At 33.2% G+C, this 23,665-nt stretch overlaps 1 long non-coding RNA gene across 1 annotated transcript in view; it reads right to left on the reverse strand.

The window, feature by feature from the left end:
- Positions 1 to 2,429: 2,429 nt before the first annotated feature.
- LOC143195905 (uncharacterized) overlaps positions 2,430 to 23,665 on the reverse strand; it is a 58,636-nt gene continuing 37,400 nt past the window's right edge. Inside the window, exon 3 of the long non-coding RNA XR_013005610.1 lies at positions 2,430 to 4,990. This is a non-coding gene — a long non-coding RNA (uncharacterized LOC143195905). The remainder of the gene's footprint in view (positions 4,991 to 23,665) is intronic.

The raw sequence follows: 23,665 nt of genomic DNA on the forward strand, positions 1-23,665 counted from the left end.
TAGTTCTGGCTTTGTCGATTCCACTAAATACACAGCAGCCAAGAATATTCGGTGTCGATGTAGAATATTTCTTGAGGGTGTGAGCTGGGTTTTCGTCCAATAAGCCTTGAAATTTATTGTCCTCAAACTTTTTGGTCTTTCAAGTCGTTCTCTGTTTTTGACATCCATTGATCATCGTCGTTTCTTATCACCATCATGTTCATTATTACGAACATCGCCAAAATAAAATCGTTGAAACCAAAAGCACTATTTTATTTATATTATCGATTAAAATACATACAGGCGCCTAATAATATAAACTTTTGATTCAATATTTAAAAAAAAATATAATGCGGAGTCCTCCTTAAAATCTTAATAACAATAATAAGTTGAATTTACAAGTAAATACATTTGATTATATAAAACAGTGTGTCGAGCCAGTTTTGCATGAAAATACCTTGTAATAGTTGTGTATTCATCATTCATATTCATTAAAAGCTTTTGCAAATTTTATAATATTCTCAACATGAATCTTAAACTAGTTGCTCGATTTCTTTTACTTTATTTGATCTCATTGGACACTTGAAGTTTGTACATGTTCTTTGTTCAAAATATTTGACGGACACCTCAAGGTCACCACATACCTTTACTGATAAAATCACAGAGAAGTATAATTCATTAAACTATTTGATGTATAAGATACCAGACTGATTGACACGTTTTTATATTCTATCTACCTATGTTTTTCTTTGAGAACATATATCTTAGTTTTCTTTTCTCTTACAAAAATTCATATCATGACCTCATACACACTCTAAAAAAAATTGAGTGTCACTCTCAATATTCCGACCTATTTCGGCTAGAGCTGTGTAACTGCTCTACACTGTCGATATTCCAACAACAGACGAAACTGTAGTTGGGATATTTCTTGATAGTCATTACGGCAAAATATATATGAAGATACATGCAGCTGTAGGAACTACAAGTGGCAGTCAACATCAAGATTGGCATGATGGCATAAAACATAAAAGAATTTTACTAAAATACAGATGCATGGAACAAATAGAAACACACAAACTTGTATAAAGCCTATACTATATAATTTTAGTTCAAGTTCGTTCGTTCTATGTTCGGCTGTATATACTTTTTAATGTATGTTCGCCGATTTCTCCGTCAATTGTGGCCCGATTTTTTTAACGCTCAAATTTCAAAGACACGTATACATTTTTCCCACTTTTTTTTAACTAAAATAATCAGATATTTGTGTATAATGTTATTACTGAACTAATGTGACGGAAAATCGTTCAACGTTCAGTGCAAAAGCCATTTGTTTTTTAAGAACTAATTATAACCTTGTAAAGTATAAGGCGTTGTATAAATAATATAGACCATTTCTTCTATGGTGTAGTTGTCAAACGTTTAGCTTCTAATCGGAGGTCGCGAGTTCGATTCCCGCCTATGGAGAGTATTAATAAAGGTAATTAAAAATGTTTTAAATTCCCACTAAACATTTTTAAACATCCCGCCGTAACTAATTGTCATAGGGCACATGCGTAAGCGCCCTCACACGCGGATTCGAGCGTAACTTAGAACCATTTTAACATGGGACATAGGCTTCTAAGTCTCTCTATTCTATGGTTCATTTGAAGTTATATTATTTCAAATGACAATTATTCCTTCAAAATCTTTCTTCTCCGTAAACTACATATATTTCAACTAAAGTAAATATATAAAAATATCATGGTGTAGTTTTTCAAAATTAGTCATGCCAATTTGCGAAGGAGCCGATAACAACACCGCATCATCTCAAATACTGATCCGCCGAGAGGGTAAATTGTAGGAGTTGCTTTAATATCCCGAGTTATAGAATCCAATTTAACATTCCCAATTCTATTATCTCTAGAACAAAGAAACGATTTAATCTAAGTTTACAGCGCGTCAAACTACACGCTGAAGGGTAAAATTATAGGTTCCTAAAAATCCCTCCCTCGCATCAACGAGAACGAACGATCACAAAGAAAAGTTATCAATATATTGTTTTAAAGTATTCCGCGAGTTTTCGGTGACGAAATTCGTGGCTTTTACATTAATTATCAACGATGTTTTGATGGCGGCTTAACAGCTGCGTTTAAAGATAATCTCATTATATTCGGCGACGTCCCGACCTCCCCCATTCCACATAATACAATAATATCAGCGTCGCTCAGACTGGATGTTCCTTGTTCTTTGTCTTGCGCGTTATCGTCCATTCTTGTCAGCGCCGACGATGAAAAGGACAGCGGGATTAGTTGAATAAATAGGGGAAGTTCCGGGGAGTTTACAAATTTCTGTTTGTTTTCTTCGGTTCCTTTTTTCCAGGGTTTATTATTATTTGCACGCGGACGGTGGGAGAAAGTGATCTGGGAATTGGGGAATGAGGAGAAAGGTGAAGGTCACATTAAAATTATGTATATTTTTTCTTAATTTTTTTATTATATCTTCCGTTAATCTATCAAAGATTCTACGATAAGATACAGGTTTTTGAAATAATTATCCAAAAAGATATTATAATATATATATATATATATATATATATATATATATATATATATATATATATATATATATATATATATATATATATATATATATATATATATATATATATATACATCCGAGAAGACATCCGATCTTTCCCAGCCTGGTTACTGGCGTGATTGGGATCATTTTCCTTATCGGATTTTGCACTTTTGTCTAAGGATAATCACAAACGTAAATTTACGATCATGCCGCAACAGTCTCTAGAGTGTGATATCCATAATTGTTGTTGGAAAATAGTGGCAAGCAAGAAAAGAGCATGTAAAAAAATGGAGCATAATTTTTGTGACTTTTGATTAACACTCTACAATAAACTGTTTATTTTGAACTGTAAATTTTGAAGTCAGTGTATACGGTGTATAAATGGGGTTGCATAAAGGAATCTAATATTAACATGATGTACTACCTAATCTGTTTCTCTTATGGGTAGTAGTTACTAGTAGCAGTAGGTTATTACGAATCCTCTCAAGCCAACAGACAGCCTCTTTACAGTTGTAGTTGAAACCGAACTTTCTAGTATTACGTTTAAAGTAGCGGTAATTTGAGACACACTTAAACGTCGATTTCGTCTCGATTATATTGCAACAAACTTATCACCCCGTGTTATTGTATTTTTGGGACGCACAGTTCTCTTTCGGCTTTAATTTTCTTAAGTAGCTCGATTTCGTATAAGAGTACTTTTATATACCTTTATGTGAAACTCTCTGCCATTCCAAAGGAGTTCTTGGATTTTCTCAAGTTTGTCCGACTGTAACTCAGTAACAAATTGGAGAATAGTGGCTTTATGGTGATGCTCATCAACTCGATAATTAGTAATTAGAACTCGACACCAATTACAAAAAGAAACAATTATAACATGATTTAATGCTGATCATCACAGTTCATTATACACTTATCCCACTGCCACTACCACTTTTAAGATATTTGAAAAATTCCTATTAAAAAGAATAAAACTAATTATAGAGAGAAATATCAATACTGACACACCAGTTTGAGATCTTTGACCACTCGTTCATAAACTACAGAAAATGTTAGCGAAAGAATACGCTAAACTATTAATATTTTACATTAAAACCAGAATGTTTAGAGTAAAATAAGAGGAAGCCACTAGGAAGTTTATTGGAGCCAATTCTTTGCCTACTCTAAACATGTGATATACCATAAATGAAAAATATCACGATGGCTACATTTGCTGATGATACTACGATTTCTGCTATCGGAGACAATAGTGAAGAAGCCACACAAAAATACAACAGTCAAAGGAAAATATAAAGAATAAAACCCTAACCAGGAAAATAAATATTTACAAAAGTAAATCTGTACAGTTCACGTATAATTCCACCACAGAAGCACCAATAACAATAAATATCATTCCATGTAGCAAGAACGCTAAATATCTCGGAATGAAACTTCGCTGGGAGGAATATGAAGAAAAGGAAAGAACTGGAACTGGAAGAAGGGAAATGTTTTGGTTAGTTGGATGAAAACCACAATAATCAGGACATTATAAATTGCTATTATACAAGTAAGTATTAAAATCTATACGGACATATTGAATTCAATTATGGGGATATTCCCCGAAAAGTAATATAAATACATGTTTTGAAGAACAGTGTGGAATAAGGACCTGGGAAGTATTGTTAGGTGCACTACAGGACTAATTACATACACCGAGACCTTCAGATATCAACTGTAACTCAGGAAATCAAGATAACCTCAATAAGACATGAGGAGAGACAATTGTCATATCAACATGGAAGTATTACAACTCTTGGATAACACCAGCAGAAGACATTCTTAAATGGATTAGGCCATTTGACCTTGTATAGTGTATAAACATTATTACCCTAGAGACTAACATAAAATACTAGTGGGTCCTCAGATATATATATATATATATATATATATATATATATATATATATATATATATATATATATATATATATATATATATATATATATATTTGGATTAGTTAGAAATAAATGGCTTTATTATAGACTATATTACTAAGACTTTTCCTTTTTCCTTATACATTACAATAACATACTGAAAAATCCTGAAAATGTATTTAATATGGCGCCAAGATTCTCTATGTCTTCATATTATTCCAGAATTAGAATTTGAAATAAGACCGTGCCGACGTCTTATACCATTAGGAAAGTCGACTCTAAGGAGAACGGAACAGATCCCCGGTAATCTTTCATAAAGTAGACCATTATATCATCGTCCTTTTATGTTTTGTTTTCCTTATATTGTACGTGATATTATGGGTAAAGAAAACCTCGTAAATAATAGATAAATTATATCCATAAACAAACACATGTCTTTCTATATTATTATTTCAATAACTAAATTAGTTTATACATAAATGTATTTAAAATAATATCACTTACCGTAATATTGAACCACGATTAGATACGAGACAATGGACCTGAAACCAGATTACACTTATTAGATAAATTTGAGAGAATCATTAAATAAGATAAATGTTGATATAAAGAAAAACATATTTATTTATATGTATGTTATATATAATAGCACTTGAATATTATTAGTATAGTTTCATTGAATCAGTATACTTCAATTAAATACAAAATGTAGAATTAAGTGTCGTAAAACCTTGCTGCGCATATGGTGAAATCGGCAAGCTATGGTATATTATCAGCTACTAAAACCGAATTAAACTGTTACTTCAGATATCCATCGACGTCTATTGAATGAACTAAAGGACAAACTTTTGGAGGAACAACGTCGAGTAATCTTCTTACACATATTGCAAGAGCGACGGACACTGTTGCAACACAGATGACTTCTGACACACTCAGCGTATTCACCAAACATAGCACCAAAGCTTGACTGGTATATAGTTTCGAAATCCTGAAGAAGTGCAACACTGGACCGATGATTAGATTATGATTTACCCGCCAAAGCTTGGCTGGTATATAGTTTCAAAATCCTGAAGAAGTGCAAAACTGGACCGATGATTAGATTATGATTAAATATTATTAAGAATTATAATTATAATTTCTCAATAGCATCTACTATTATATGTTGAAATGTTTGTTATTTTATTATCCACTATTTTCTTACTGCAAAATTTAAATAATCTATAATTGTAGTTCATTAGGTTTAGAAGGAACAATTTTCTAGAATAAAATATTTTTAACAAAAAAATTGAACCGACTTCAAAAAATAAATAAGAAATTCATTGTAATAACTAAATAAAAATACTAAAAAACCAAAAAGATCATTGTTAACAACCCTGTTGGGAACCGAATCCGCGAACTTCGCGTATGAGCTTAACGTTGTGTTACACCGTACAAACAGTTGCCAGTAGTACTTCTACGACGTCTCATGGTATGGTTTTTGCTTGCAAGCAAAGCAAATTGAATGGCTTTTATACTGAACTACTTTCGATTTTTAGTCACATTAGTTCAGCAATAACATTATACACAAATATCTGATTATTTTAAATAAGTCCCAGGCATTTAGAAGATGGCGGAAATAATAACGATCCCAAAACCTGGAATGTCACGAAATGAAATAAAAGCCGATAGACCTATAGCACTGCTGCCAGTAGTATCTAAGGTTTTTGAAAAATTCTTGTTGAAAATAATAAAACCGATCATAGAGAGAAAAAAACTTAATGGCAACACAACAGTTTACATTTATTAACAAGCATTCAACAATTGATCAGGTCCACAGAATAACAGATGTTATTGAGAAAGCACACGAAAGTACAACAGTATACTCAGATATATTCTTAGATCTAGCACAGGCCTTCGATAAGATTTGGCATGACGGCCTTGTTCATAAACTATATAAATCGTACATTACAGCCAGAATATATAGAGTTAAACGAGAAGAAGCTTACTCTACAATAAAAGAAGCTAAAGCAGGTGTACCACCAAGAAGTGCACTGGGACGAATGCTTTATCTACTCTACACATATGATATATCACAAATGGAGAATATTATGATGGCAACATTTGCTGATGATACTGCGATTATAGCAGTCGGAGACAATAGCGAAGAAGCCACGCGAAAATTACAACAGGCAAGTAACGAAATAAATGATTGGACAAAAGGAAAATAAAAATTAACGAAAGTAAATCTGAGCATGTGCAGGCCATCTATAATCAGACTGTACAAGCACCAATAACAAGCAACAACGCTAAATATCTCGGAATGAATCTTGATGCAAAACTTCGCTGGAAGGAACATATAAAGAAGAAAATAAAAGAACTGAAATTGAAATATAAGAAAATATATTGGCTAATTGGAAGAAAATCACAATTGTCAGTACATAATAAATTGCTATTATATAAGCAAATACTGAAACCTATATGGACATACGGAGTTCAATTATGAGGATGTTCTGCAAAGAAGAACATAAACAAAATACAAATTTTTCAGAACAAAGACCTGAGAACTATTACGGGCGCACCCAAATACTACAGGATTGACTACCTACATCGAGACTTTCAGACACCCACAGTATGTCAAGAGAATTGCAAGGGCATGAGGAAAGACTTCATTCACATGAGAACATTGAAGTATTTCAACTTTTGGATACCATGAGAATAGGACACCGACTCAAAAGAATTAAACCATCTGATATTGAGGTGCATGTAATAAAAAATACATTAATGACATGTATAAACATTATTTCATCAGAGACTGAGATAGGCCGATGGGTCCTCCTAGTTATATAACTAGATTTAAATTGTCATAAAGACAAATTGTAGGTTGGTCGGAAACAACTAGTAACTATGTAACAATTAAATAATAAAAAAATAGATAAAAAAATATGTGAAAATTTCGATTTCCCGCTCTTCCACAATCGGATCCTGATTTGATTCCAATGGACCACCTCGGAAGTGCACTGTTTCGAATAAAAAAAGTATTTTGAAAATCTGTCCATAATCGACGGAGAAATTGGTGAACGTACATTAAAAATATATATACAGCCGAACATGGAACCTCCTCCTTTCTCCAAATCGGTTGAAAATCGATCCAGTCTCGGCACAAAACATCGCAGAGCAACCGTACAACGTTAAACAGCATTACCGATTGTAAGATACATTAACCAGTACACCAGTTTCATTCAGAGGTGTACAGTGTTGCATCTAGTTTACTATAAAACCACCCCGGGCATCTCCGGCTCCCCCTCGAGCTGTACGAACGGTCCCATAACTTCCTCACCGGTGTTGGTTGAAACATTCCCGCATCGGTTTCGCCATAATTTATAATTAAATGTTTTTACGGAAAGAAGCAGATCGAGGTGGTGGAGAAACGGTTTCGGCTGGCTACGAGATTAGTTAATTAGCGATGATTAACGTTACAACGTTAAGGAACGTTTCCACTACGTCGGACGTTAATAACGAAATTGCTGATTATAATACCGAGGAAAACGTTGTTCATTTGTTCAGGTTACGAGGCCCGGGAAACAGAGGGAGGATGGAGGGGTGGCATGTTTGTGTGGCGAGATGCAGAAGGGACGACGGGGTCGGTTGGCGGTCGGGGCGGATGGTCCCAGGGCGGAGGGTGATGTTTTTGATACGGGCCAGCTATTTATTAAGAAGAAAATCCGACAGCATAAATCACGGCGGAGAGCAGGCCCAGAAAACCTGTGTGCGCGCCCGCTAATTTAATACACCAAAAAGTCCTGTCACGGTCCGTGAAAAATACCAGGTATATTTTTCGTTTTAGGCATATCAGGAAAAAAGTCGTTCTCGTTGAATATTAACAACCCGGGAAATGAAAAAGTGATTCGGATAGAATACGTAATATTTGTAGGTAACTTTTTTTCGGAACTTTTAGGAAACTAACTAGTTATTAATAGATATGATATATATAAATAAAAGGAGTGTATTATACTGTGTACATTATTATTTAAGCTTTTTCCTCTTTCGAAAGAACTGAAAGTAATATAAATAAAAAATATTAACTGAGGTAATGAAAATATTAAAGAAAAATAAAAAACAAAACAAAATTAGATTATTCATCAAATATGGTATATTTTAGTATTAAAGTATGCATTTGAATATCCATATATTATTGATATATTTCTTTAGCATTTGATTTTTTCTACACCACTTATGAGCTGTAAATGTACCCTGCATTCTATTATATCTTAATGTCCTATATCTAATAGCATCTACGTACCTTGCACACTCCAAACATGTACATATGTCAGTTAAGAACTGAACTGAAAAATCCCCGGCCTATCATAGTAAAACACGTTTTTTTTTTTTGGTAAATTAGTTTTCTTTTTTCAACATAATTCCCTTCAAGGGTGATATACTGATTATAGCGACCCTCCAATTTTTCGATACCGTTTTTGTGGTACGATTTGCCCTTTGCTTCATGAGGAAGCAATTCGAAGCCCATTTCATGGATTTTTGCCATAGTTTTCGCTGACTTGTGACACGGTGCTTTGACTTGGTGAAGCAGCACTTTCTTTTATAGCAGCAATAACGCTATGTAATAGTCGCTGTTGATGGTCCTTCCTTTTCCAAGGCAGTCAATGAAAACTATTCCATGCGCATTCAAAAATACAGACGACATAACCTTGCCAGCTGACTGTTGCGTTTTTTCACGCTTTAGATGACTGTCGATTGGACATCGGAGTAAAATGATGGAGCCATGTTTCATCCATTGTCATATATCGACGCAAAAACTTGCTTTTATTACGCTTGATCATCTTCAAACACTGCTCCGAATCATCAACTCGTCGTTGTTTTTGGTCAAAAGTGAGCTCACGCGGCCCCCACTTTGCACAAAGCTTTCTCATACCTAAATATTCGTGAATGATATGATGTACACGGTCAGTTGATATCTTTAGAGTGTCCTGCTATTTCACTCAATTTCAATTTACGGTCATTCAAAATCATTTTCTGGATTTTTTAAATGTTTTGTCGGCAACAACCTCTTTTGGGCATCCACTGCGTTCACCGTCTTCGGTGCTCATTTTACCACGTCTAAACTGAGCATACCAATCCTTGATGGTTGATTTTCCTGGGGCAGTGACCGGAAACTCGGCATCAAGCCAAGTTTTTGCTTCGACTGTAATTTTTCCCTTCAAAAAGCATCATTCGAAACAACAACATTCGAACATTCCTCTTTATCCGTTTTTTTCACAATAACAAAAGTTGCTTCACTCAAAATGCTATAATTCACAAACTAATGATCCGACAGCTGTTATGTCAAAAACATATGAATTTTATTCTAGTAACGCCATCTATGTGTCAGGCCGGGGACTTTTCTATTGACTACCCGCGTAATATTCTTGAAATTCTCACACCTAGAATAAATATATTATAATTTTAATTTTAGTTACGTTTTTATCGTTTTTAGCTGTTAGCTAAATAATGAAAATAGAATATAAATAAATATATCTTAGCTCTTTTCATTAAGCTAAATTTCATTTGAAAACAGTATTTATTTATTAATCTCTTAGAATTTCAGTAATCTCCCCGTGGGCAATAAGTATTATAATATATGTAGCGACCTTGAGGCATGTCGAATTTTACATCGTGGAATGACTATCTATAAAATAGACAGAAATATAATCATCGATGTTGCATACGGGCGGGGTGCCAGCAGCGCCAACTAGAACACGATAACGAATAACTGGCAACCACGAGACGTTTATCTGGGAGATTATTGGAGGGTACTTTCGAATATTCAGTACCTGACCACCTTTGAGTTCAGACGTGCCACCATCGACTGCCCAAGCCTCGTTAACAAGTACACCTAGCTCCGATCCTTGTTATCACTAGTATTTTCCATATTTTATTTTATATCGTCAGTAAATAAGGGTCACATAATGTAACAACCTCTGTCTCATTTCATTTTACCTCCATTCCCCGAGGCATATAATATAATTTCTGTTATACTATATAACTTAACTGACATGTATAAGATCGTTTCAGTACGTGATCTGCTGTACAAACTTATAATCTAAATCTTAATCTAAATACTACTCTAACCTATTCTAAACTCTATCCTAACTTATTCTAAAGACTATTCTAACTAATTCTAAAGATTATTATATCTCATTCTATGTGTCTGTTAATCAGTTCTTATGGTAGTTTACGTTTAAACCTACGTACATTACTGTCATCCCGCACATTTAACTGTTTGGTAAGAGCATTGGGATGCACTAACAGTTTCTCTGAGTAATTTGCACTAACATTTCGAACCACACTCGTTATAGGTTCTAAGAGGATATAGCGCTGAATTAGTTTGTTGAAGATGTAATATGGGATATTGATGATAACTTGGTGGATATCTATGTTAGATTTGCTAGAAATACCCCACAGTTCAATACCATAGGTCCAAATGGGCCTAAGTATTGACTTATACAGCAAAACATTGTTATCTAAGGATAATTTAGATTTACACCCTATCAGCCAATACATTTGATTTAGTTAAAGCCCAACAGTACTTAGGGACAAGTTGTTCTACAAGGGGTGAATGTTACATGGGCAGATTTTGTCACATTTGCTCTGATACGTCATGTTTTCAACCACAATTCGACTTTGTTAAGATGAAGTTAGGGGTTTCTTGTGGCTGATTGAATTGTGTGATGATAAAACCGCTGTATTATCAGCATATGTTGCAACAGTAGTGTTTCTGAGGTCGAAAGCTCAGCTGTATACAATAAATATAACAGTGGACCAAGAACACTGCCCTGCAGAACACCTGAATATATTGGATGGAGGTCAGTGTTTCACAACAAAAGTCTGTCTGTGAAGTATGAGATTTGAGTAGTTGAAATTGCGTATGGAGTAAAAGCTCTTTCAACTTAACATGTAGTCCAGTGCACCACATGTTGTGGAAGGCTCTAGAAATGTAATCTATGTTTTTGCTCTATTGTTCCGTGTTTGTTACGGCGGCCCACTTGATGGTCTGGAATAATATGGTCTCTTCTATGATTATTTTGAGTGTTTTAATGTATAATTTTTGAAAACAGTATAAGAAAAAAATTTATAGCAGTATTTTAAAAACCTTTTTAAACACAATTTTATCAATGTTATACATAAAAAAATATTTAAACATGTAGATAATAAAACAACAGATGTGAAAGCAGTATCTCAGTACAGTATTATAAATTTATAGAAGAAATTAGGTGAACTATCCAAACTCATATCATTTAAAAAAAATATCCTTTTTATATCGATTTATTTAAATATTTTAGTTTGTTACAAACGTTGACAAATTTCATATTTGCTTATAAAACTTTTCTATAAATTAGATTTGCTAGAAGCTTACTTCACTAGGTTTATTCCGACTGTAAAATTGACAAAAAGTCTTTAAATTGGCAATATTTAATATTCGTATATACCAGGTCGGTTGATAATTATTATTACGTATACAATGTTATGATTTGATATATATGTCATTTTATTCTATAAATTATGAACTCGTTCGAACCAAGACCGTTTAAATACTTCGATTATCTACCGTAGAGCTTTCCGCGACAGAAGATAAGAAAAAAGTTCAGTTCGATCGCGAGGCAATGGAACTCAATTAGGACCGTCCGGGAAAAGAGCACAAAGGGGCAGGGGTGTGAAGGCGGGCGTGACTGGAGCAGAAGTAAACAAGCGAGGAGCGTCCGAACACGTAAGATCCAGTCGGCCAATAAAACGGGAAGTTTCCGGCCTGCGGACTCGAGAATATGTCCATGAGATATTATTCCGGGCGAGATCGGTACGTGTTGGTGGAGATGAATGGACGGTGAATTATTTGCGGAATCTCTATGGTCGAGTTTTAATTTCGAGACGGAACGGGCAAATCTAGCATCGTTCTTTTCTTTCGTAGTGTTTGTTCGGTTTATTTTCGGTTATTTTAATGTAATTAAATCGCTTTTCGAATCATCAGCCTACTATTTAAAAGAGTGATAAGACAAATATATATACAATTCATATATACATTCTAAAATTCAACATGCAGGTTTTTGAGCATTACTCAGCTACATATCGAAACCTTCATTAAAACAATCATCTCATTACATTAGAGCATTCTTTTCAAAGTCACTTTAAAGTTAAAACTCGAGCTTTGGTATGTACTTTCCAACAAAATTAACTAATTTTCAAATATATTTTCTAAATTATTCTAAGAGAATCTCCAACAATCTCCCGTGGGCATTAAGTATTATTATATGATTTCCGTTATGCAATATAACCACCCATGTAGATCACTTCAATAAGTGATCTGCTGTACAACTTATAATCTAAATCTTATTCTACATACTATTCTAACTTATTTTAAAGTCTATTCTAATTATCTATTCTGAAAAATATTCTAATTTATTCTAGATATTATTAGATCTCACTCTATGTGCCTATTAATCAGTTTGTATGGTAGTTTGCGTTTGAGCCTATGCATTTCAGTGTCATCGAGCACATTTAACTGTTTGGCAAGTACATTGGGATGCACTAATAGTCTTTCAGAGTACTTCACACTAACACCTCGAATGACACTCCTTATGGGTTCTAAGGGGATATCGCGCTGAACCAGTTTGGTGGACACGTAATATGGGGCATCATGACTCGCAACACTTTATTCTGGAAACAGGATATATATATATATATATATATATATATATATATATATATATATATATATATTAGATTTGCTGGTAATAACAAATAAAATAAATCCTTTTTTTAAACTCTACACGTTTCATAACACTCACTGGATCAGCAATCATTGCGCATTTGTTGGAAGCATTCCTTCATTTTATTTACTAGAGATCAGTTAAAAGTATCGCAGTTCAAGGCGTAAAGGTACCAAAAGTATATTGATGTAAGTTTAAAATCTTCTAGCAATGAACTACTAGAATTAGGAAACATCCATTCTTTGAAAAATACCAATGAGTTCGTTGATTCCTAACACAAGCATCACAAGTTGGTTGTAAGGCCACCAAAACGAACTGAAGTTGTTGTCAACTAAACTTATTTACTTGAATTCTAGTAGAATCTTGCAGTTCATGATGTACAGGCACCAACGAAGCTCACTTGATCGGTCGTAAATACTATAACTAAGAAACATCCATTCTTTGAAAAATACAATTAGTTCGTTGATTCCTGGTGGGGGTCACAGGTGGGTTGTAAGGCCACCAAAAATAGACTGAAGTTGTAAACTAAACTCGTTTACTTGAATTCTAGTAGAATCTTGCAGTTTATGATGTACAGCCACCAAAGAAGCTCACTTGATCGGTCGTAAACTATAGGAATCTGAAGCAGGTGTCTTCAGAGGTAATTTTATACAATCTATACCATCGAAACAGTGGCAAAAACAGCGTTATTCAGAAAGAAGATCATCAAAGGCAAGCAGGTGAACAAATATAGAGGACAATGACCACGTATATATATTTCGTGATTCCTTCAGGAAGATGTTATATAAAGCAACTGATTATGGAAAATGGTTGATCATTAAAAATGGTTGAAATAAAATAAAATATTAGACTTGTTTTAATAGCAATGCAAAAAATGCTGAATTATGCGTAAAACATCTGGCTAAAGTATTACAACCCAATTATATACAATTTACAATGAAAACACTTGTTTATCAGCACTAACAGTCTGTGATACTGTTTAACAGCTTCATTTCTAAAAATACTATTAGAATTTACGACATTTTATCGGGATTAGTAAAGGAACTGCTTGGAAAAGCAATCATCAATGCTAACATACATATTTACTGCCTGTTTGAAACTGAAGCAAGTTCCAGAATGTTTCAAGTGCCGCAAATAATTACGCTTATTATTGCTATTATTTGAGAAAATGCTATCAAAACGTGTTAAACTATTAACAAAATATTCCAATTTGGATTTAGAAATCGCCAAACAATCGACCATGTTCATAAAGTAACAGCGTTTATTGAAAGGGTAAAGGTATGGAACTATATCACTTGAGGTGATACTCGATTCCTCAGAGTCAGCAGATAACATGTCAGACAAAAAGCGGAGCAGATCAGACTTAAAATCAAAGAACTGTAATGATTTACTTCTCAATTATGTCTTATTTAGACTTATTATTACAAAAATGAGGTTGCTGGTTGAGTCAGAACTAAGTAATTCGAATAATAACCAAAACTCGAAATTAAATGAGTTTGCGAAGTTATCCAAGATTAGGTCATAGAACATGAAAGAAGGTCATAGAAGGTTAATATATTACAGCAATGTAGAAGCGATACAGTTACTGGACAACAGTGATGTTTTTGTATTAATTAAAGTGTTACACAACAATAGTAATACATTAATTTGTAAATAAATATTGTACTAAAGATACCTATAAACAATGAGTAATACAAATAATTACAATAGAGTGCAATAGAATCTATAAAATACGAAAAAAATTCCTGAACACTGTTTACAAAAACAATGCAATTTGCCTAAAAAACACGTTACAAAATAATTAAACTAACCCAAACCAAAAAACGTACAAAAAAAACATTAATTCCAAACATTAATACTACATTTTATAACGCATCGGCCACCACTCATCGCGATAATTGTTCGAAAATGATGAAAATTTAATTTTCAATTAATATTTGATTAAGATCGGCGTAAATATTAAAATGTAATATTGCGGAATTTGCAACGGCCGTGTTTATACGCGGACCAAGGGTTGGTATTATTTATTTCCCTAGTTTATTTAAAAGACGAAATTGAGGGGTGGATGTAAATTGGGTTAAATGACATTGTATATTGTTTGGTTAAAAGGTACTTCATATGACCAATATTTTAGTACGTATACGAGTTTTATTGTGGCTTTCACATAACGCGTGTATTTAGTATAATTTGTATCATAATAATTAAGTGTTATGACTTAATACATGCATTTTATTCAGTATATTTATTTTATAGATTTCTGTGACCTTTCTCCGACAATAACAATAGTTGAACGACATCGACGGCTGTTTTGCTGGTCAAATGATTTTCACGTAATTTCAAATGTAACTGATTTATTGGAACCATTTCCAATAGATTTCCCGTATTATTATTGGGGAATCGCTCGATTTTATTGTTGTGCTCGCTGTTGTTGTTTTTGATGTCCATGAACATTCTAAGCTTATACACCTCATTTCCAGTCACTCTCGAACTCAATTTTGACATATCAAGACACTGTACATTAAAAATTATCGAAATGACAGTAAAAAACCTCGCCATCCATGCCTATACAAGTTTATATTGGCTAGGACTGCACATACGCACTTGTTCTAACATAACCTGACAGTTTTCACAACTCGCGTCCTTTTCTACCACGCCTTTCGTACCACAGTATAATTAATTCATAGGCAAAATTAGCTGCAGGTAATGCCAAAATAGGTGTATAAGGTATGAATTATTAATAAAATATTATCATTTTATAACACTAATTTTGTAGATTGTTATGGAACACAGGGTATCTTAAATAATATGGAAACAGAACTTATTTGAAGATTATAATAAAGGTAACAATGAAATATGGCCATTTCTGTATAGGTTTTCTGTCTATTTGTTATTATACTTATATCTTTCTGATTTTATAGATATTTCAAAAAGAAAAAAGTTATAACGAAGCTAAAAGCTAACGAAGTATCATGCATTTTCAGCATATTGTAAATATAAGCTCTATTTAATAGAAAGTGGTTGAAATAAATTCATAACATAGTATTTAAAACTTTGTGATTTATTATATATTTTGGTTTATATAACTCCTCGGAGCAGATAAATAATGACAAAATATTACAAAAGAACAAGAAAGAAAGATTCGGCTACTTTCGGAACTATTCGTAGACGCAATCTACTCGCCGCAAGCCGAAATTCTAAAGAGTTGATGTTGCCAAATTTACAGCTATGCTATTTGCTTTAAGGATGTATTTTATTTTAAAAAAATAATATATTTAACAAGACTTTTTGACATTAACTGTTATATTTTGTTTTAAGACAAAAAATAATAATAGAGTAGATACGTTTTTTTAGTATTTAGTACAATATATAGCTTTTGCCTTTAGATTTGGCAACTCTGCATGGCATTGCAAGCCAAGCGTCCCTCAAAAATGTTATGGGCAAAAAATTAATTTTAGTCTGTCTGTATAAGTATATATATATATATATATATATATATATATATATATATATATATATATATATATATATATATTGTTAAGAATGCTATAAGACTCAATGACTATGAAGAAAGTACAAACAGTTAACATGAATCTCAGAATCTCTTTCATCATTGTATTTTGACAAGGTAATAGAGAAGTATATATTTACGTTATATCAATTATTCGTCTAGTTTATATGCATTGTAGAAGTTCAGGAAAATATTCCATACCATTAATCCTGAAAAGGTAGTTATTTGGCGTTTATCACATAGTTTTTGGCAAGTATTGTTCATTCCTTTTGCACATTGCTTTTTGCAGAACCACAGAACATTCAAATATAAAAGTAAGACCGCTTCGTTTAAAATTACATTATAACTTGCATGCTATGTATTATTATTATTATAATATTCATATTCATTCAGTAGTTATTTTTTTCGTTTTCTTTTTTAAAGTTAGTTCGTAAAGGAATTTATACATCTCCGTCTCGCTTCTAACGTTGGAAAATATAACCACATATAAAATTAACTGACCCAAGCAATTATCTCCGTCCTTTCCTCTCTCACAATTTGTATATGAAAGGATTCGTACACCTTCGTCTAACATCACGAATTGAAAAACAGTCGAACCCTGCATTTGACTGAAAATATTAATTGCTATTTTCAGTCACTATTTTTCTAACTATCGACTGTTTCGACTGTTTTGCGACTAACGATTGTTTCGGCTGTTTTCAGTCGATAGTTCCAAACACTAATCTTAACCAAAGAAGAGTCGACCGATATCCTAAAGGAAACTTCAAGGGATGTAAGGAATATCAAATCAACTAAACCGAACAACAACTAGACCAAAACGGACTAATTCACCCGCGCCCCCGGCCTCAATTTACTCATTCGCGCCTCTAAATTATAAATCTCTCCCGTTCTATTGTAGCCGGCGAAAAACTAATTTTAATTCTAAAACAGGGCGGGCGTTACCCGAAATGACATATCCCCGTGCAAGAACAAAGTGTAGACGAACCTTTTTAGTCGAGCGGGGAAGCGTAAAATCTTAAGGGCACGTTCCAGAGAAAAAGGTCGCTAATAAACTAGCAAAATGTCAGGTTAAATTTCATTTAAATACCAGGGAGGGGACCGAGGCGACGCCACCGGGGACCCGACCACCCCCCGACGAATATTTCCCTCTGTACCCTTTCGTCGCAAAGGCCAGAATACACTCAACTTTGTTGGTGAAGTAAAACAGACGTTCGGGCGACGACGGAGGTGCGGGGGGAAAGGGGGCGACAGGTCGGTCTTTCGTGCTGAAATTTTTTCACCGTTTCCTTGTTTATATAGCGTGGGGAAGGGTAGAAGGAGGGGGGACATCTCGGGATTTTTATTAACATTTTGATACCGGCTTATCCGTTTTTTTACGGGTCGCTTTTCCCCTTTTAAAAATCTGTTTGAATGTTGGCGCGTTGGAAATAGATGTTGGCGGAAAAAATCGGGATGGAGGCTGCAGAGGGGGGAAAATAACGGGATGGTCGCCGTTAACTTTTCGCCGAGGGTGAATTAATTAAATGACTTTACGCTGGAAAAGAACGTGATGACTGTGTTATAACTACACGAGAATCGTGCGAGAATTTCGTGAAATAAAGATAAAGGGGAAATGTAAAAATGTTCGATGAAAAAGCTCAAAATATATTTTTCTATATTTTGATAGGCTTGGGCGAAATTTGCCTCCCTTTACGATAAACACAAGGGCATCAGAGGCGTGATATTTGGTATGGTTAAATTTAACGGGTCAATTGAAAAGTCCACGGCCTGACATATAGATGGCGCTATTAGAATTAAGTCCATGTTTTTCAGTTAGCTCTAACCCGCAAAAGATACGTGTATAAATTTGACAGCTGTCAAATCATTACTTTGTGAATTATAGCATTTTGAGTGAAGTAACTTTTGTTATTGTGAAAAAAATGGATAAAAAGGAATTTCGTGTGTTGATAAGATATTGCTTTTTGGAGAGAAAAAATGCAGTTGAAGCAAAAGCTCGACTTGATGCCGAGTATCCGGACACTGAGCCAGGAAAATCAATCATCAAGGATTGGTATGTTAAGTTTAGACGTGGTGAAATGAGCACTGAAGACTGAACCCAGTGGACGCCTAAAAGAGGTTGTTATCGACGAAAACATTTAAAAAACCCACAAAATGATTTTGAATGACTGTAAATTGAATGAAACTCTAAACGCTAAAGATATCGACTGAACGTCTACATCACCTCATTCACGAATATTTGGGTATGAAAAAGCTCTGTGCAAAGTGGGTGCCGCGTAAGCTCACTTTTGGCAAATTTTACTAGTATTAAACTCTTGTATTGCTGCCACGTTAGTATGATTTAGTAGTCTTCTTTCGTGTTTTAAGTCAAAATCTGGGATGACTTCGCAAATCAATTTGATTTCCAGGTTATCGTGCAGTTTTTCGTTGCTTACGTAGAGACAGGCATTGGTAATTAATGGAAGAATTTTGTTTTGACAGCGTTGGATGACTAGTTGATTTTAATTTTTAATGCAACCCCACAATTGCACCCCATAGGTCCAAATTGGTTTTATGATTGTCTGATAAATCAATCTCTTTGATGTTAGATCATGTTGGGAGTATCTTCCGACTAACTAGTATAGTTGTTTTAATTTTGTTCAAATGTGTATTGCTTTTTTCTAACATTATGTTTCCAATTGAATCTACCGTTAAGATCAATCCTGAGGTATTTAGCTGATTCTGCTTGAGGAATAGGGCAACCATTGTGTGATATAATTAAATTTTTATTATTTCGTCGCAATGCAAAATTGATATGAACATATTTGGAGGTACTAAGTTGAATTTTTGCAATTTTTGGTCCATTTGTAGATTTTGTTGACTGTTACTTGTACTTTTTCTACTGCCGTACGTGCTACTTATTATTTTATCAGCTTTCTACAGGGAGAACATTTTATATCAAGTTAATTGCCTTCAGTAATTTTTTATTATTATCTACGATATGTTTAATAACTTGCAGTTTTTCATTAGCAGTTTCTTTAAGTATTTAGTCGCTAAATGAGACATACTTATCCCTCAAATTGAAAAAAAAACACTTATAACATTTTTCAGTTTTCCGGATCTCCAAATGCGTTGTAGGTTTTTGTAGACCTTCAGCCGCCTTTTTATTGATATTAAAGTAAAAAAGGTACAAATTCCCGCAAATGCGGTTTACTCGGTTTAAATTTAAATATTTTCAACGCAGTGAAAAAATATTTTGTTCACACTTCGACGAAATGACCATAGAAAAAATAAAAATTTCAAGGTATAGGCGACCTTGGGGAAATGTTTTGTTTAGTTCAATCAACGATAGCGCTGCGATCGCAAATTGTGATTGGCTAGTTTAAATTCCTGGTGCCGCCACTAACATGGAACGTGATTGGTCGATCCAATTGTGCGAAGTCAGCATTTTTTATGGGTGTCCATTTTTAATTTTGTTATTTGAAGGTTGTGGTTTTTGTTTAGATCAAGAAATCTTCATTTTACGTGGTGCATATTTTTTGTTTTACATTAATTATTATGGAGTGATAATATAAAAATTGATAACAATGCGTCAGTGTAGTAAAAGATGTAGTATACCGGGGTAAAAATCTACGGAAATTAGACATCGTTTCCCAAAGAATGATCTCACTCCTTTCCAAAAATGGGTTAATCAAGTAAATAGTAGTAAGTTACCTGGATAAACCACAATGCAAATATATCAACGTCATGGTGTCTGTCCCGGATATTTTAGTGAAAAATTTAGAATTACCCTTCCTCCAGGAACAGATATTAGGGTAAATGCATATCCAACATTGTTTTTATCAGGTACATATAAAATTATCTATCTACTACATGTTTGTTTATAAATTGTTTGTTTACAGAAAATTAAAACCTACTTATGAAGATATTAATGGTTATAAAATTCAATTAACCTACCAAGTTGTTCGTATGCTGTCAGTGTGATGTCTCTACATAAAGAAGTCTTACAAGAAGGTAACAATAAAGATAACTGAATAATTAGTAGTAATAAATATTACTTTTAATTGTAAAATATCCCTAAAATATTTGTAATACTTTAACTTTTTAGAACAATCGGTGTTCAATAATTTTATAGTAGAGCTATTGTATATTTAAATTTGATTACCTTGTTAAGAAAATATATTTGTTACGGTGCCATCAATTAAAAATTGAATTGCTACTTTTAGGGGATTTATTACCTTAAAGAAATCTATTGTGTCTAAATTTACAAATAACTACATTTGTTTAACAAATCTCAACCAAGATTGATTAAAGAATTTTGTTGGATCTATTAGAGGTCATGAAGGTAGAAACAGCATCTTTCACCTAGTATGTTCAAGTAATCTTTAAAAGGGCTCATCATCACTTCAATTTTTTCACATCATTCTCCCGGAGAAAATTGTGAAGAAGATAAACATGTTAGATAACTTATATTCTTTTTTAACGGGAGATCTAGTACCGTTTGAGGTTGTTAAATCACCAGTTGAGTCTATATTTTCAGTTCCAGAGAACTTTGCTCTGACGAAAACAAGAGTCTAATATTGTGTTTTAGTCTTATTTCAGGCTATTTAACAAAACTTCTGAAAAAGAGACAACATGCAATATTTGTCTACATTCTACATTAAGTAGTTCCACAGATTAAATACTCTAAAATCTAAATATCTTTAAAAAACACATACATTTTTAGTGTTTTAACTGTCCAATCCATAGTGATTTCCAAGACCAAATTTTAAAAGTTATTATGAGATGTGCCTGTTGAAGTTAATGCAATATCAAGAGGGAATGATTTAAAGTTTACCTTGAATATATCAAGATAAGTTAGAACTCTAATAGATCCCATAAAATTGATGGCACTAAACAAATATGGGAAGGCATTATAGAAGAATTATAGATATTTTAATTTTGCCTAGAATAGAGTTCATAATTGTTTTTTTGTTGCTTTTTGTTTATATATATTTATATTATTTACACTTATGTATATTTGTGCGGGACTTTATTTTAATAAATTAATTTTAAAAATTAAATTTGGATTTTTATTCAAATACTATTATGGAATAAAATTGACGTCACAAAATAGTCAGGCGACATGGCAGACCAATCAAAGCAAAGTATTTTCCTTACAGGTTTCTACATAACTATTTTAAACTAACCAATCAAATTCACGTTGTCAGTGCCGTCAATGCTTGAACTAAGCAACATTTTGCCCCACTACTTACCATTGGAGTTGCACACCCCTGGAAATGACACATACTAGAAGTGAAACCTGTCAATGAGGCTTCAACATGAAGTTGGTTACAAATGTTCTCGATGCCATTTAATACGAAGAAACACCATCTGTAGTAAATACTTTAAAATTAAGTCCAAAAAAAAATCACTTTAGTGAGAAAAGTGAAACAGAAATATAGTTTATCGCCTTCAATATTATGTAGTTTTTTTTCACAAGCCTATAAGATACAACTGAGTTTATATCTTCATTAATTTAAATACCGTGATTATATGGTCGTTTAAAAATGTGTGGTAAATATAATTATCTTTTTTCTGAGGTTATGATGCTGATTTTTCATGTTGAGATATTGGAATCAGCAAATTAAAAAACAAAAAATAATATATTACAAAAGTTTTAGATCATTTCTTTTCCATGTGAGACTATATTCATTTTCAGTCTTTTTTTTTCTCACGGCGTTTCGTGGGAAGGCACGTATATTATTATTAAAGAAGTTAAAATTACGTTTTCATAATGTAAGTCCCTAACGGCCCCGTACCATAATATCTAGCGGGAGCGTTGCAACTTCGCCAACATTAAACAAATAAGTTAATTAACTCATTTCCGACACTTTTGCAGCGGAAACGGAGTGCGGAAGTTGATAATTAGGGAATTACGAGCGGTGGACCTTGATTAGTAGTTAAATTCCGACTGGAGCACCGTTTAAATTCAGGAAAACACTGGGATGTACTCGATATTTTTTCTGGTTCGATTTATCTGCGATCAAAATGCTACGATTCACTAGGATTTCGAGTAAAACGTAGCGATCGAATATTGAATATATTCTCATGTTTGTTATGAGAATTGGTAATTTAGTAATTTTAATCCATTGATAACACGACTGTACGAAAAAATTTTCGTTCTTTGTCCTAAAGATTATTTTATGATTTTCCCCTTAGTTATGAACAAAAACGAAAAGAAAATAACTTTTTTTTTTGGTAAAAAGTTTGCTTTTGTAATAGTCATAGTAATAATACTCAAATTTGATTTTTTTAAAAATAAATTTTAATTATTTTTAATACATTTAAAAATACCACGCGATCAGAGTGGGGTTTAAACGTTCACACAGCGCTAATAGATGGCACTAGAGTGATAAACAATGATCAGGTGTTATGAACAAATCTAGAGTACCTTAAAATGTCGTTGCGAAAGTATAAATATGATGCTGATGCATTTTGTTGTGGGCAATTTATTAAACTTCAAGACGTAAAATACAAATTAAATACATTTCACGTTATCTGTGAAGCCTACGAAACATATTTTAACTGTCCTGTTCGGAATCAAGACAAGACATGGGCTCCACATGTTGTTTGTAATAGTTGTAAAAGATGTTTGGAAGGTAATCAGCAAATTTTAATTAAATAGTGAATTAAATAATAGACATATTAAATTATATTTCTATATTTTAGGTTGTTGTTCTTTTAGTTGAGGTTGGTGTCAGAGTTTAATTTAGTGTTGACCCGTGTAATTTTTTTATTAATCACATCTTACATTAGATATCCTTAATACAATACAAGTTCGTGTAGTTTGGTTCGATTCAATCTTCTGATTTCCTGCGTATTGTCATTAGTTGTATTGCTACCACGGTGCGAAATCTTGGACATCTTCGTAAATCCATTTGACCTCCAGGTCATTGGGTAATTTTTCGTTGGTTACGTAGCGATAAGCATTAGTAATTAATCGAAGAACTTTG

The sequence above is a fragment of the Rhynchophorus ferrugineus genome, unplaced genomic scaffold, assembly GCF_030347505.1.
Source record: "Rhynchophorus ferrugineus isolate W39M unplaced genomic scaffold, kcgeb_rfMv2 rfM4, whole genome shotgun sequence".
In the NCBI taxonomy this organism is placed as follows: domain Eukaryota; kingdom Metazoa; phylum Arthropoda; class Insecta; order Coleoptera; family Curculionidae; genus Rhynchophorus; species Rhynchophorus ferrugineus.